At 44.1% G+C, this 14,898-nt stretch overlaps 12 non-coding genes across 12 annotated transcripts; all 12 read left to right on the forward strand.

Moving 5' to 3' along the window:
* Positions 1-2,424: 2,424 nt before the first annotated feature.
* Positions 2,425-2,496, forward strand: trnac-gca (transfer RNA cysteine (anticodon GCA)). Its single transcript has one exon. It is a non-coding gene; the product is annotated as a tRNA-Cys (tRNA).
* Positions 2,497-3,508: 1,012 nt separating this feature from the next.
* trnac-gca (transfer RNA cysteine (anticodon GCA)) lies at positions 3,509-3,580 on the forward strand. Its single transcript has one exon. It is a non-coding gene; the product is annotated as a tRNA-Cys (tRNA).
* A 1,012-nt stretch (positions 3,581-4,592) lies between these two features.
* Positions 4,593-4,664, forward strand: trnac-gca (transfer RNA cysteine (anticodon GCA)). Its single transcript has one exon. It is a non-coding gene; the product is annotated as a tRNA-Cys (tRNA).
* A 1,012-nt stretch (positions 4,665-5,676) lies between these two features.
* On the forward strand, positions 5,677-5,748 carry trnac-gca (transfer RNA cysteine (anticodon GCA)). The gene has a single exon. It is a non-coding gene; the product is annotated as a tRNA-Cys (tRNA).
* Positions 5,749-6,760: 1,012 nt separating this feature from the next.
* Positions 6,761-6,832, forward strand: trnac-gca (transfer RNA cysteine (anticodon GCA)). The gene has a single exon. It is a non-coding gene; the product is annotated as a tRNA-Cys (tRNA).
* Positions 6,833-7,843: 1,011 nt separating this feature from the next.
* trnac-gca (transfer RNA cysteine (anticodon GCA)) lies at positions 7,844-7,915 on the forward strand. Its single transcript has one exon. It is a non-coding gene; the product is annotated as a tRNA-Cys (tRNA).
* Positions 7,916-8,927: 1,012 nt separating this feature from the next.
* trnac-gca (transfer RNA cysteine (anticodon GCA)) lies at positions 8,928-8,999 on the forward strand. Its single transcript has one exon. It is a non-coding gene; the product is annotated as a tRNA-Cys (tRNA).
* A 1,012-nt stretch (positions 9,000-10,011) lies between these two features.
* On the forward strand, positions 10,012-10,083 carry trnac-gca (transfer RNA cysteine (anticodon GCA)). Its single transcript has one exon. It is a non-coding gene; the product is annotated as a tRNA-Cys (tRNA).
* A 1,012-nt stretch (positions 10,084-11,095) lies between these two features.
* trnac-gca (transfer RNA cysteine (anticodon GCA)) lies at positions 11,096-11,167 on the forward strand. Its single transcript has one exon. It is a non-coding gene; the product is annotated as a tRNA-Cys (tRNA).
* A 1,012-nt stretch (positions 11,168-12,179) lies between these two features.
* On the forward strand, positions 12,180-12,251 carry trnac-gca (transfer RNA cysteine (anticodon GCA)). Its single transcript has one exon. It is a non-coding gene; the product is annotated as a tRNA-Cys (tRNA).
* A 1,012-nt stretch (positions 12,252-13,263) lies between these two features.
* On the forward strand, positions 13,264-13,335 carry trnac-gca (transfer RNA cysteine (anticodon GCA)). Its single transcript has one exon. It is a non-coding gene; the product is annotated as a tRNA-Cys (tRNA).
* Positions 13,336-14,347: 1,012 nt separating this feature from the next.
* Positions 14,348-14,419, forward strand: trnac-gca (transfer RNA cysteine (anticodon GCA)). The gene has a single exon. It is a non-coding gene; the product is annotated as a tRNA-Cys (tRNA).
* Positions 14,420-14,898: the final 479 nt, after the last annotated feature.

A 14,898-nucleotide genomic window follows, 5' to 3' on the forward strand; every position in this document is an offset into this window, starting at 1 on the left:
GATCCTAGAATGTCAGGCACTGAATGGATCTCTCACCTAAACCACAGCAGGATATTTTTTCACCTTTACTGTCAAATAAATTATATGCTCCTTGAAACATTTTATCAGCTTAATGGAGTTAGCAGTTCATGCCTGGTGAACACATTGTTGGCAGACATCCCTTAACTGGTGCACAGCTCAGCCTGCTGTCCGCTGTGTTCTTGTGTTCATATCACCATGAAACATTGAAGTGAAACCTTAATTGCTGTTGTACTGCAGAATGTAGTGTTCATGTTGGGGGTGGCTCTCGATTAGTTTAAACTGCACACTGAGTCACATTTATCAATATCTAACAATTTCTCAACAACATTGTGAAATTATTTGCAAGGGACAATCCAATTAGCTGTTGTCTTATTTTATCTGTTATAAGTGAAATCCATACATTCAAATTATATTTAATTGATACATTGTACACTTTAGTTTTCCATTATCAAATAAAGAATTTTTCACTGTAGTAATCTGCATTACATAGCTGATATTCTTCCTATAGACACAAATAGTAACCATGCAGGACAATAAGCGCATAACATGGATTCCATATTTTCATGGCATCTATCAACATCATAGTGTCGCTATTGGTTCTTTGACTCCAGGAGAACACCAGGAGAAGCTGACAGTTAAAATGTTGAACTTAATGTAAAAAGTCTGATCTCTAACAATTTTCCTTTAATGTTATCTCTAAAATGTCTTAGCCAGATAATAGCACAGGACAACATTTTAAGAGAATTTTAGGGCTACTACAAAAAGCACAAGTCACCAAATTTAAAAACAATATTTCTAATTTTGATTTATTGAACTTTTGAATATGCATTGAACGTTCTTGTAATCACTTCATTGTGTAATCTATTGCCAGCAGACATCATCCTGCAACACAAAACTAGTGACCCACAGAAGATCAGCAGTTTTGAGACTGGTCAGTACCTGGATAGGAAACCAACTGGTAAAACAAAAGTTGCTGCTGGAAGAGGTGTAAGTGGGGATAGTAGGAGGTGCTCACCCTGCTGTTTATGTGGGTCCTAATGACCCAGTATAGTGATGGAGACACTCTACTGTAAAAAGGTGCTGTCCTTTGGATAAAATCTAAAACGGAGGTACTGAGACCAATGCATCATGAAAAATACGAGGATGTTACTCAAAAAGAGTAGGGGTGTAACCATGGTGTCCTAGCCAAATTCCACAGTGACCCTTACCAGTCAATATTTTCCTCTAGGACCCTAAAATAATTAGGTAATTGCAGTGATATTTTGAGAATAATCTGAATTCATGTGGGGGTATAGCTCAGTGGTAGAGCATTTGAGTTTTTTCCTGCCATCCCTGGCTATTTTCTTCTATGACCATCCCTGACTTACCTGCATTGTGGGGGTATAGCTCAGTGGCAACTTGACAAAGCTTAGCGTGACGATGGCAGTACAGGCCTTCGTCCCATGACCTCTCTTGAGGTTGTCCTTTGTTGCTCAAGGCTCGCATTTTTGTTTGCTATCAAGATACATAGGCTGTGCTGGACTGTTTTACCTCCATTTTGTGGCGGGTTACACAGCTGGGCCTTCCATTGGCTTAAATGGAGGTAGCCTGTCAATCAAGGTGAGCTGGGGGTGGAGTAAAGGGAATTTAAACCAGACACTATTGGCGGGGAGGAAGTCTTGTCTCTGTGGGTGAGGGGGTTGTCTCTGCTGGATTGTGGTTCTGCCGCCTACAATGCCAAAGAACTTCCATGGCGATTGCGGGGACATTTTCATTTCTTTTCAGCGTTAACTTGATTCTTCTAGTGTGTACAGATATTTTACTACATTCCTATCCACTGTGTCTTGGAGTCCACTCACAGGGTTTTGATTCAAATCATGAGCAAATTTAAGGAGGATTTCACTTTGAAACACAAAATGTGTCTGTCTCAAAATTCCCCCAAGTAGAAAAGTTTTCGGTTTTGGGGAATCTGCTGTATATGATAGCCGGATTAAGATACTGTGGTCACGCTGAGAATGTGAAATGGTTCTGAAAGAACAAATGAAACCGATAGGACCCTTGCAACTTGACAAAGCTTAGCGTGACGATGGCAGTACAGGCCTTCGTCCCATGACCTCTCTTGAGGTTGTCCTTTGTTGCTCAAGGCTCGCATTTTTGTTTGCTATCAAGATACATAGGCTGTGCTGGACTGGATACTTTTTTGTTCAATGTGTTTTTTCCTGCCATCCCTGGTTATTTTCTTCTATGACCATCCCTGATTTACCTGCAAGGTGGGGTTTCACACGTAGCCATCCTTGTGGGACATGCTCCAAGATCATCGTGAAAAGCCACTCTGCACAAAGTTATCCTTATTACTATTGCTTGCCTTGAGCCTGATTGAAAAGTTACCAATCAGAACACGTAGAGAGGCATCTGGTTCAATGTGGGGGTATAGCTCAGTGGTAGAGCATTTGACTGCAGATCAAGAGGTCCCCGGTTCAAATCCGGGTGCCCTCTTTCCACTTCCCCCAAGTGGCTTTTTTGAGATCTATTTGCAACCCACTGGAGTTCCCGATTGCGTAACAGTTGATATGTTCTTACAAGAACCGTAGGTTTGCAAAATCAAAAAGTGCAGCTGGTGCTGGATTGTGGTTCTGCCGCCTACAATGCCAAAGAACTTCCATGGCGATTGCGGGGACATTTTCATTTCTTTTCAGCGTTAACTTGATTCTTCTAGTGTGTACAGATATTTTACTAGATTCCTATCCACTGTGTCTTGGAGTCCACTCACAGGGTTTTGATTCAAATCATGAGCAAATTTAAGGAGGATTTCACTTTGAAACACAAAATGTGTCTGTCTCAAAATTCCCCCAAGTAGAAAAGTTTTTGCTTTTGGGGAATCTGCTGTATATGATAGCCGGATTAAGATACTGTGGTCACGCTGAGAATGTGAAATGGATCTGAAAGAACAAATGAAACCGATAGGACCCTTGCAACTTGACAAAGCTTAGCGTGACGATGGCAGTACAGGCCTTCGTCCCATGACCTCTCTTGAGGTTGTCCTTTGTTGCTCAAGGCTCGCATTTTTCTTTGCTATCAAGATACATAGGCTGTGCTGGACTGTCTTACCTCCATTTTGTGGTGGGTTACACAGCTGGGCCTTCCATTGGCTTAAATGGAGGTAGCCTGTCAATCAAGGTGAGCTGGGCGTGGAGTCAAGGGAATTTAAACCAGACACTATTGGCAGGGAGGAAGTCTTGTCTCTGTGGGTGAGGGGGTTGTTTTCTCATATTCTGGATACTTTTTTGTTCAATGTGTTTTTTCCTGCCATCCCTGGTTATTTTCTTCTATGACCATCCCTGATTTACCTGCAAGGTGGGGTTTCACACGTAGCCATCCTTGTGGGACATGCTCCAAGATCATCGTGAAAAGCCACTCTGCACAAAGTTATCCTTATTACTATTGCTTGCGTTGAGCCTGATTGAAAAGTTACCAATCAGAACACGTAGAGAGGCATCTGGTTCCATGTGGGGGTATAGCTCAGTGGTAGAGCATTTGACTGCAGATCAAGAGGTCCCCGGTTCAAATCCGGGTGCCCCCTTTCCACTTCCCCCAAGTGGCTTTTTCGACATCTATTTGCAACCCACTGGAGTTCCCGATTGCGTAACAGTTGATATGTTCTTACAAGAACCGTAGGTTTGCAAAATCAAAAAGTGCAGCTGGTGCTGGATTGTGGTTCTGCCGCCTACAATGCCAAAGAACTTCCATGGCGATTGCGGGGACATTTTCATTTCTTTTCAGCGTTAACTTGATTCTTCTAGTGTGTACAGATATTTCACTAGATTCCTACCCACTGTGTCTTGGAGTCCACTCACAGGGTTTTGATTCAAATCATGAGCAAATTTAAGGAGGATTTCACTTTGAAACACAAAATGTGTCTGTCTCAAAATTCCCCCAAGTAGAAAAGTTTTTGCTTTTGGGGAATCTGCTGTATATGATAGCCGGATTAAGATACTGTGGTCACGCTGAGAATGTGAAATGGTTCTGAAAGAACAAATGAAACCGATAGGACCCTTGCAACTTGACAAAGCTTAGCGTGACGATGGCAGTACAGGCCTTCGTCCCATGACCTCTCTTGAGGTTGTCCTTTGTTGCTCAAGGCTCGCATTTTTGTTTCCTATCAAGATACATAGGCTGTGCTGGACTGTTTTACCTCCATTTTGTGGCGGGTTACACAGCTGGGCCTTCCATTGGCTTAAATGGAGGTAGCCTGTCAATCAAGGTGAGCTGGGCGTGGAGTCAAGGGAATTTAAACCAGACACTATTGGCGGGGAGGAAGTCTTGTCTCTGTGGGTGAGGGGGTTGTTTTCTCATATTCTGGATACTTTTTTGTTCAATGTGTTTTTTCCTGCCATCCCTGGTTATTTTCTTCTATGACCATCCCTGATTTACCTGCAAGGTGGGGTTTCACACGTAGCCATCCTTGTGGGACATGCTCCAAGATCATCGTGAAAAGCCACTCTGCACAAAGTTATCCTTATTACTATTGCTTGCCTTGAGCCTGATTGAAAAGTTACCAATCAGAACATGTAGAGAGGCATCTGGTTCCATGTGGGGGTATAGCTCAGTGGTAGAGCATTTGACTGCAGATCAAGAGGTCCCCGGTTCAAATCCGGGTGCCCCCTTTCCACTTCCCCCAAGTGGCTTTTTCGAGATCTATTTGCAACCGACTGGAGTTCCCGATTGCGTAACAGTTGATATGTTCTTACAAGAACCGTAGGTTTGCAAAATCAAAAAGTGCAGCTGGTGCTGGATTGTGGTTCTGCCGCCTACAATGCCAAAGAACTTCCATGGCGATTGCGGGGACATTTTCATTTCTTTTCAGCGTTAACTTGATTCTTCTAGTGTGTACAGATATTTCACTAGATTCCTACCCACTGTGTCTTGGAGTCCACTCACAGGGTTTTGATTCAAATCATGAGCAAATTTAAGGAGGATTTCACTTTGAAACACAAAATGTGTCTGTCTCAAAATTCCCCCAAGTAGAAAAGTTTTTGCTTTTGGGGAATCTGCTGTATATGATAGCCGGATTAAGATACTGTGGTCACGCTGAGAATGTGAAATGGTTCTGAAAGAACAAATGAAACCGATAGGACCCTTGCAACTTGACAAAGCTTAGCGTGACGATGGCAGTACAGGCCTTCGTCCCATGACCTCTCTTGAAGTTGTCCTTTGTTGCTCAAGGCTCGCATTTTTCTTTGCTATCAAGATACATAGGCTGTGCTGGACTGTCTTACCTCCATTTTGTGGTGGGTTACACAGCTGGGCCTTCCATTGGCTTAAATGGAGGTAGCCTGTCAATCAAGGTGAGCTGGGCGTGGAGTCAAGGGAATTTAAACCAGACACTATTGGCGGGGAGGAAGTCTTGTCTCTGTGGGTGAGGGGGTTGTTTTCTCATATTCTGGATACTTTTTTGTTCAATGTGTTTTTTCCTGCCATCCCTGGTTATTTTCTTCTATGACCATCCCTGATTTACCTGCAAGGTGGGGTTTCACACGTAGCCATCCTTGTGGGACATGCTCCAAGATCATCGTGAAAAGCCACTCTGCACAAAGTTATCCTTATTACTATTGCTTGCCTTGAGCCTGATTGAAAAGTTACCAATCAGAACACGTAGAGAGGCATCTGGTTCCATGTGGGGGTATAGCTCAGTGGTAGAGCATTTGACTGCAGATCAAGAGGTCCCCGGTTCAAATCCGGGTGCCCCCTTTCCACTTCCCCCAAGTGGCTTTTTCGACATCTATTGGCAACCCACTGGAGTTCCCGCTTGCGTAACAGTTGATATGTTCTTACAAGAACCGTAGGTTTGCAAAATCAAAAAGTGCAGCTGGTGCTGGATTGTGGTTCTGCCGCCTACAATGCCAAAGAACTTCCATGGCGATTGCGGGGACATTTTCATTTCATTTCAGCGTTAATTTGATTCTTCTAGTGTGTACAGATATTTTACTAGATTCCTATCCACTGTGTCTTGGAGTCCACTCACAGGGTTTTGATTCAAATCATGAGCAAATTTAAGGAGGATTTCACTTTGAAACACAAAATGTGTCTGTCTCAAAATTCCCCCAAGTAGAAAAGTTTTCGGTTTTGGGGAATCTGCTGTATATGATAGCCGGATTAAGATACTGTGGTCACGCTGAGAATGTGAAATGGTTCTGAAAGAACAAATGAAACCGATAGGACCCTTGCAACTTGACAAAGCTTAGCATGACGATGGCAGTACAGGCCTTCGTCCCATGACCTCTCTTGAGGTTGTCCTTTGTTGCTCAAGGCTCGCATTTTTGTTTGCTATCAAGATACATAGGCTGTGCTGGACTGTTTTACCTCCATTTTGTGGCGGGTTACACAGCTGGGCCTTCCATTGGCTTAAATGGAGGTAGCCTGTCAATCAAGGTGAGCTGGGGGTGGAGTCAAGGGAATTTAAACCAGACACTATTGGCGGGGAGGAAGTCTTGTCTCTGTGGGTGAGGGGGTTGTTTTCTCATATTCTGGATACTTTTTTGTTCAATGTGTTTTTTCCTGCCATCCCTGGTTATTTTCTTCTATGACCATCCCTGATTTACCTGCAAGGTGGGGTTTCACACGTAGCCATCCTTGTGGGACATGCTCCAAGATCATCGTGAAAAGCCACTCTGCACAAAGTTATCCCTATTACTATTGCTTGCCTTGAGCCTGATTGAAAAGTTACCAATCAGAACACTTAGAGAGGCATCTGGTTCTATGTGGGGGTATAGCTCAGTGGTAGAGCATTTGACTGCAGATCAAGAGGGCCCCGGTTCAAATCCGGGTGCCCCCTTTCCACTTCCCCCAAGTGGCTTTTTCGAGATCTATTGGCAACCCACTGGAGTTCCCGCTTGCGTAACAGTTGATATGTTCTTACAAGAACCGTAGGTTTGCAAAATCAAAAAGTGCAGCTGGTGCTGGATTGTGGTTCTGCCGCCTACAATGCCAAAGAGCTTCCATGGCGATTGCGGGGACATTTTCATTTCATTTCAGTGTTAATTTGATTCTTCTAGTGTGTACAGATATTTTACTAGATTCCTATCCACTGTGTCTTGGAGTCCACTCACAGGGTTTTGATTCAAATCATGAGCAAATTTAAGGAGGATTTCACTTTGAAACACAAAATGTGTCTGTCTCAAAATTCCCCCAAGTAGAAAAGTTTTCGGTTTAGGTGAATCTGCTGTATATGATAGCCGGATTAAGATACTGTGGTCACACTGAGAATGTGAAATGGATCTGAAAGAACAAATGAAACCGATAGGACCCTTGCAACTTGACAAAGCTTAGCGTGACGATGGCAGTACAGGCCTTCGTCCCATGACCTCTCTTGAGGTTGTCCTTTGTTGCTCAAGGCTCGCATTTCTCATTGCTATCAAGATACATAGGCTGTGCTGGACTGTCTTACCTCCATTTTGTGGTGGGTTACACAGCTGGGCCTTCCATTGGCTTAAATGGAGGTAGCCTGTCAATCAAGGTGAGCTGGGCGTGGAGTCAAGGGAATTTAAACCAGACACTATTGGCGGGGAGGAAGTCTTGTCTCTGTGGGTGAGGGGGTTGTTTTCTCATATTCTGGATACTTTTTTGTTCAATGTGTTTTTTCCTGCCATCCCTGGTTATTTTCTTCTATGACCATCCCTGATTTACCTGCAAGGTGGGGTTTCACACGTAGCCATCCTTGTGGGACATGCTCCAAGATCATCGTGAAAAGCCACTCTGCACAAAGTTACCTTATTACTATTGCTTGCCTTGAGCCTGATTGAAAAGTTACCAATCAGAACACGTAGAGAGGCATCTGGTTCCATGTGGGGGTATAGCTCAGTGGTAGAGCATTTGACTGCAGATCAAGAGGTCCCCGGTTCAAATCCGGGTGCCCCCTTTCCACTTCCCCCAAGTGGCTTTTTCGACATCTATTTGCAACCCACTGGAGTTCCCGATTGCGTAACAGTTGATATGTTCTTACAAGAACCGTAGGTTTGCAATATCAAAAAGTGCAGCTGGTGCTGGATTGTGGTTCTGCCGCCTACAATGCCAAAGAGCTTCCATGGCGATTGCGGGGACATTTTCATTTCATTTCAGTGTTAATTTGATTCTTCTAGTGTGTACAGATATTTTACTAGATTCCTATCCACTGTGTCTTGGAGTCCACTCACAGGGTTTTGATTCAAATCATGAGCAAATTTAAGGAGGATTTCACTTTGAAACACAAAATGTGTCTGTCTCAAAATTCCCCCAAGTAGAAAAGTTTTCAGTTTAGGTGAATCTGCTGTATATGATAGCCGGATTAAGATACTGTGGTCACACTGAGAATGTGAAATGGATCTGAAAGAACAAATGAAACCGATAGGACCCTTGCAACTTGACAAAGCTTAGCGTGACGATGGCAGTACAGGCCTTCGTCCCATGACCTCTCTTGAGGTTGTCCTTTGTTGCTCAAGGCTCGCATTTCTCTTTGCTATCAAGATACATAGGCTGTGCTGGACTGTTTTACCTCCATTTTGTGGTGGGTTACACAGCTGGGCCTTCCATTGGCTTAAATGGAGGTAGCCTGTCAATCAAGGTGAGCTGGGCGTGGAGTCAAGGGAATTTAAACCAGACACTATTGGCGGGGAGGAAGTCTTGTCTCTGTGGGTGAGGGGGTTGTTTTCTCATATTCTGGATACTTTTTTGTTCAATGTGTTTTTTCCTGCCATCCCTGGTTATTTTCTTCTATGACCATCTCTGATTTACCTGCAAGGTGGGGTTTCACACGTAGCCATCCTTGTGGGACATGCTCCAAGATCATCGTGAAAAGCCACTCTGCACAAAGTTATCCTTATTACTATTGCTTGCCTTGAGCCTGATTGAAAAGTTACCAATCAGAACACGTAGAGAGGCATCTGGTTCCATGTGGGGGTATAGCTCAGTGGTAGAGCATTTGACTGCAGATCAAGAGGTCCCCGGTTCAAATCCGGGTGCCCCCTTTCCACTTCCCCCAAGTGGCTTTTTCGACATCTATTTGCAACCCACTGGAGTTCCCGATTGCGTAACAGTTGATATGTTCTTACAAGAACCGTAGGTTTGCAAAATCAAAAAGTGCAGCTGGTGCTGGATTGTGGTTCTGCCGCCTACAATGCCAAAGAACTTCCATGGCGATTGCGGGGACATTTTCATTTCATTTCAGCGTTAATTTGATTCTTCTAGTGTGTACAGATATTTTACTAGATTCCTATCCACTGTGTCTTGGAGTCCACTCACAGGGTTTTGATTCAAATCATGAGCAAATTTAAGGAGGATTTCACTTTGAAACACAAAATGTGTCTGTCTCAAAATTCCCCCAAGTAGAAAAGTTTTCGGTTTAGGTGAATCTGCTGTATATGATAGCCGGATTAAGATACTGTGGTCACGCTGAGAATGTGAAATGGTTCTGAAAGAACAAATGAAACCGATAGGACACTTGCAACTTGACAAAGCTTAGCGTGACGATGGCAGTACAGGCCATCGTCCCATGACCTCTCTTGAGGTTGTCCTTTGTTGCTCAAGGCTCGCATTTTTGTTTGCTATCAAGATACATAGGCTGTGCTGGACTGTTTTACCTCCATTTTGTGGCGGGTTACACAGCTGGGCCTTCCATTGGCTTAAATGGAGGTAGCCTGTCAATCAAGGTGAGCTGGGGGTGGAGTCAAGGGAATTTAAACCAGACACTATTGGCGGGGAGGAAGTCTTGTCTCTGTGGGTGAGGGGGTTGTTTTCTCATATTCTGGATACTTTTTTGTTCAATGTGTTTTTTCCTGCCATCCCTGGTTATTTTCTTCTATGACCATCCCTGATTTACCTGCAAGGTGGGGTTTCACACGTAGCCATCCTTGTGGGACATGCTCCAAGATCATCGTGAAAAGCCACTCTGCACAAAGTTATCCTTGTTACTATTGCTTGCCTTGAGCCTGATTGAAAAGTTACCAATCAGAACACGTAGAGAGGCATCTGGGTCCATGTGGGGGTATAGCTCAGTGGTAGAGCATTTGACTGCAGATCAAGAGGTCCCCGGTTCAAATCCGGGTGCCCCCTTTCCACTTCCCCCAAGTGGCTTTTTCGAGATCTATTTGCAACCCACTGGAGTTCCCGATTGCGTAACAGTTGATATGTTCTTACAAGAACCGTAGGTTTGCAAAATCAAAAAGTGCAGCTGGTGCTGGATTGTGGTTCTGCCGCCTACAATGCCAAAGAGCTTCCATGGCGATTGCGGGGACATTTTCATTTCATTTCAGTGTTAATTTGATTCTTCTAGTGTGTACAGATATTTTACTAGATTCCTATCCACTGTGTCTTGGAGTCCACTCACAGGGTTTTGATTCAAATCATGAGCAAATTTAAGGAGGATTTCACTTTGAAACACAAAATGTGTCTGTCTCAAAATTCCCCCAAGTAGAAAAGTTTTCGGTTTAGGTGAATCTGCTGTATATGATAGCCGGATTAAGATACTGTGGTCACGCTGAGAATGTGAAATGGTTCTGAAAGAACAAATGAAACCGATAGGACCCTTGCAACTTGACAAAGCTTAGCGTGACGATGGCAGTACAGGCCATCGTCCCATGACCTCTCTTGAGGTTGTCCTTTGTTGCTCAAGGCTCGCATTTTTGTTTGCTATCAAGATACATAGGCTGTGCTGGACTGTTTTACCTCCATTTTGTGGCGGGTTACACAGCTGGGCCTTCCATTGGCTTAAATGGAGGTAGCCTGTCAATCAAGGTGAGCTGGGGGTGGAGTCAAGGGAATTTAAACCAGACACTATTGGCGGGGAGGAAGTCTTGTCTCTGTGGGTGAGGGGGTTGTTTTCTCATATTCTGGATACTTTTTTGTTCAATGTGTTTTTTCCTGCCATCCCTGGTTATTTTCTTCTATGACCATCCCTGATTTACCTGCAAGGTGGGGTTTCACACGTAGCCATCCTTGTGGGACATGCTCCAAGATCATCGTGAAAAGCCACTCTGCACAAAGTTATCCTTATTACTATTGCTTGCCTTGAGCCTGATTGAAAAGTTACCAATCAGAACACTTAGAGAGGCATCTGGTTCTATGTGGGGGTATAGCTCAGTGGTAGAGCATTTGACTGCAGTTCAAGAGGGCCCCGGTTCAAATCCGGGTGCCCCCTTTCCACTTCCCCCAAGTGGCTTTTTCGAGATCTATTGGCAACCCACTGGAGTTCCCGCTTGCGTAACAGTTGATATGTTCTTACAAGAACCGTAGGTTTGCAAAATCAAAAAGTGCAGCTGGTGCTGGATTGTGGTTCTGCCGCCTACAATGCCAAAGAGCTTCCATGGCGATTGCGGGGACATTTTCATTTCATTTCAGTGTTAATTTGATTCTTCTAGTGTGTACAGATATTTTACTAGATTCCTATCCACTGTGTCTTGGAGTCCACTCACAGGGTTTTGATTCAAATCATGAGCAAATTTAAGGAGGATTTCACTTTGAAACACAAAATGTGTCTGTCTCAAAATTCCCCCAAGTAGAAAAGTTTTCGGTTTAGGTGAATCTGCTGTATATGATAGCCGGATTAAGATACTGTGGTCACACTGAGAATGTGAAATGGATCTGAAAGAACAAATGAAACCGATAGGACCCTTGCAACTTGACAAAGCTTAGCGTGACGATGGCAGTACAGGCCTTCGTCCCATGACCTCTCTTGAGGTTGTCCTTTGTTGCTCAAGGCTCGCATTTCTCTTTGCTATCAAGATACATAGGCTGTGCTGGACTGTTTTACCTCCATTTTGTGGTGGGTTACACAGCTGGGCCTTCCATTGGCTTAAATGGAGGTAGCCTGTCAATCAAGGTGAGCTGGGCGTGGAGTCAAGGGAATTTAAACCAGACACTATTGGCGGGGAGGAAGTCTTGTCTCTGTGGGTGAGGGGGTTGTTTTCTCATATTCTGGATACTTTTTTGTTCAATGTGTTTTTTCCTGCCATCCCTGGTTATTTTCTTCTATGACCATCCCTGATTTACCTGCAAGGTGGGGTTTCACACGTAGCCATCCTTGTGGGACATGCTCCAAGATCATCGTGAAAAGCCACTCTGCACAAAGTTATCCTTATTACTATTGCTTGCCTTGAGCCTGATTGAAAAGTTACCAATCAGAACACGTAGAGAGGCATCTGGTTCCATGTGGGGGTATAGCTCAGTGGTAGAGCATTTGACTGCAGATCAAGAGGTCCCCGGTTCAAATCCGGGTGCCCCCTTTCCACTTCCCCCAAGTGGCTTTTTCGAGATCTATTTGCAACCCACTGGAGTTCCCGATTGCGTAACAGTTGATATGTTCTTACAAGAACCGTAGGTTTGCAAAATCAAAAAGTGCAGCTGGTGCTGGATTGTGGTTCTGCCGCCTACAATGCCAAAGAACTTCCATGGCGATTGCGGGGACATTTTCATTTCATTTCAGCGTTAATTTGATTCTTCTAGTGTGTACAGATATTTTACTAGATTCCTATCCACTGTGTCTTGGAGTCCACTCACAGGGTTTTGATTCAAATCATGAGCAAATTTAAGGAGGATTTCACTTTGAAACACAAAATGTGTCTGTCTCAAAATTCCCCCAAGTAGAAAAGTTTTTGCTTTTGGGGAATCTGCTGTATATGATAGCCGGATTAAGATACTGTGGTCACGCTGAGAATGTGAAATGGTTCTGAAAGAACAAATGAAACCGATAGGACCCTTGCAACTTGACAAAGCTTAGCGTGACGATGGCAGTACAGGCCATCGTCCCATGACCTCTCTTGAGGTTGTCCTTTGTTGCTCAAGGCTCGCATTTCTCTTTGCTATCAAGATACATAGGCTGTGCTGGACTGTCTTACCTCCATTTTGTGGTGGGTTACACAGCTGGGCCTTCCATTGGCTTAAATGGAGGTAGCCTGTCAATCAAGGTGAGCTGGGCGTGGAGTCAAGGGAATTTAAACCAGACACTATTGGCGGGGAGGAAGTCTTGTCTCTGTGGGTGAGGGGGTTGTTTTCTCATATTCTGGATACTTTTTTGTTCAATGTGTTTTTTCCTGCCATCCCTGGTTATTTTCTTCTATGACCATCCCTGATTTACCTGCAAGGTGGGGTTTCACACGTAGCCATCCTTGTGGGACATGCTCCAAGATCATTGTGAAAAGCCACTCTGCACAAAGTTATCCTTATTACTATTGCTTGCCTTGAGCCTGATTGAAAAGTTACCAATCAGAACACGTAGAGAGGCATCTGGTTCCATGTGGGGGTATAGCTCAGTGGTAGAGCATTTGACTGCAGATCAAGAGGTCCCCGGTTAAAATCCGGGTGCCCCCTTTCCACTTCCCCCAAGTGGCTTTTTCGAGATCTATTTGCAACCCACTGGAGTTCCCGATTGCGTAACAGTTGATATGTTCTTACAAGAACCGTAGGTTTGCAAAATCAAAAAGTGCAGCTGGTGCTGGATTGTGGTTCTGCCGCCTACAATGCCAAAGAACTTCCATGGCGATTGCGGGGACATTTTCATTTCATTTCAGCGTTAATTTGATTCTTCTAGTGTGTACAGATATTTTACTAGATTCCTATCCACTGTGTCTTGGAGTCCACTCACAGGGTTTTGATTCAAATCATGAGCAAATTTAAGGAGGATTTCACTTTGAAACACAAAATGTGTCTGTCTCAAAATTCCCCCAAGTAGAAAAGTTTTTGCTTTTGGGGAATCTGCTGTATATGATAGCCGGATTAAGATACTGTGGTCACGCTGAGAATGTGAAATGGTTCTGAAAGAACAAATGAAACCGATAGGACCCTTGCAACTTGACAAAGCTTAGCGTGACGATGGCAGTACAGGCCATCGTCCCATGACCTCTCTTGAGGTTGTCCTTTGTTGCTCAAGGCTCGCATTTCTCTTTGCTATCAAGATACATAGGCTGTGCTGGACTGTCTTACCTCCATTTTGTGGTGGGTTACACAGCTGGGCCTTCCATTGGCTTAAATGGAGGTAGCCTGTCAATCAAGGTGAGCTGGGGGTGGAGTCAAGGGAATTTAAACCAGACACTATTGGCGGGGAGGAAGTCTTGTCTCTGTGGGTGAGGGGGTTGTTTTCTCATATTCTGGATACTTTTTTGTTCAATGTGTTTTTTCCTGCCATCCCTGGTTATTTTCTTCTATGACCATCCCTGATTTACCTGCAAGGTGGGGTTTCACACGTAGCCATCCTTGTGGGACATGCTCCAAGATCATCGTGAAAAGCCACTCTGCACAAAGTTATCCTTATTACTATTGCTTGCCTTGAGCCTGATTGAAAAGTTACCAATCAGAACACGTAGAGAGGCATCTGGTTCCATGTGGGGGTATAGCTCAGTGGTAGAGCATTTGACTGCAGATCAAGAGGTCCCCGGTTCAAATCCGGGTGCCCCCTTTCCACTTCCCCCAAGTGGCTTTTTCGACATCTATTTGCAACCCACTGGAGTTCCCGATTGCGTAACAGTTGATATGTTCTTACAAGAACCGTAGGTTTGCAAAATCAAAAAGTGCAGCTGGTGCTGGATTGTGGTTCTGCCGCCTACAATGCCAAAGAACTTCCATGGCGATTGCGGGGACATTTTCATTTCATTTCAGCGTTAATTTGATTCTTCTAGTGTGTACAGATATTTTACTAGATTCCTATCCACTGTGTCTTGGAGTCCACTCACAGGGTTTTGATTCAAATCATGAGCAAATTTAAGGAGGATTTCACTTTGAAACACAAAATGTGTCTGTCTCAAAATTCCCCCAAGTAGAAAAGTTTTTGCTTTTGGGGAATCTGCTGTATATGATAGCCGGATTAAGATACTGTGGTCACGCTGAGAATGTGAAATGGTTCTGAAAGAACAAATGAAACCGATAGGACCCTTGCAA

The sequence above is a fragment of the Lepisosteus platostomus genome, chromosome 9 (assembly GCF_059453375.1).
Source record: "Lepisosteus platostomus isolate fLepPlt1 chromosome 9, fLepPlt1.hap1, whole genome shotgun sequence".
NCBI classification, from domain to species: Eukaryota; Metazoa; Chordata; class Actinopteri; order Semionotiformes; family Lepisosteidae; genus Lepisosteus; species Lepisosteus platostomus.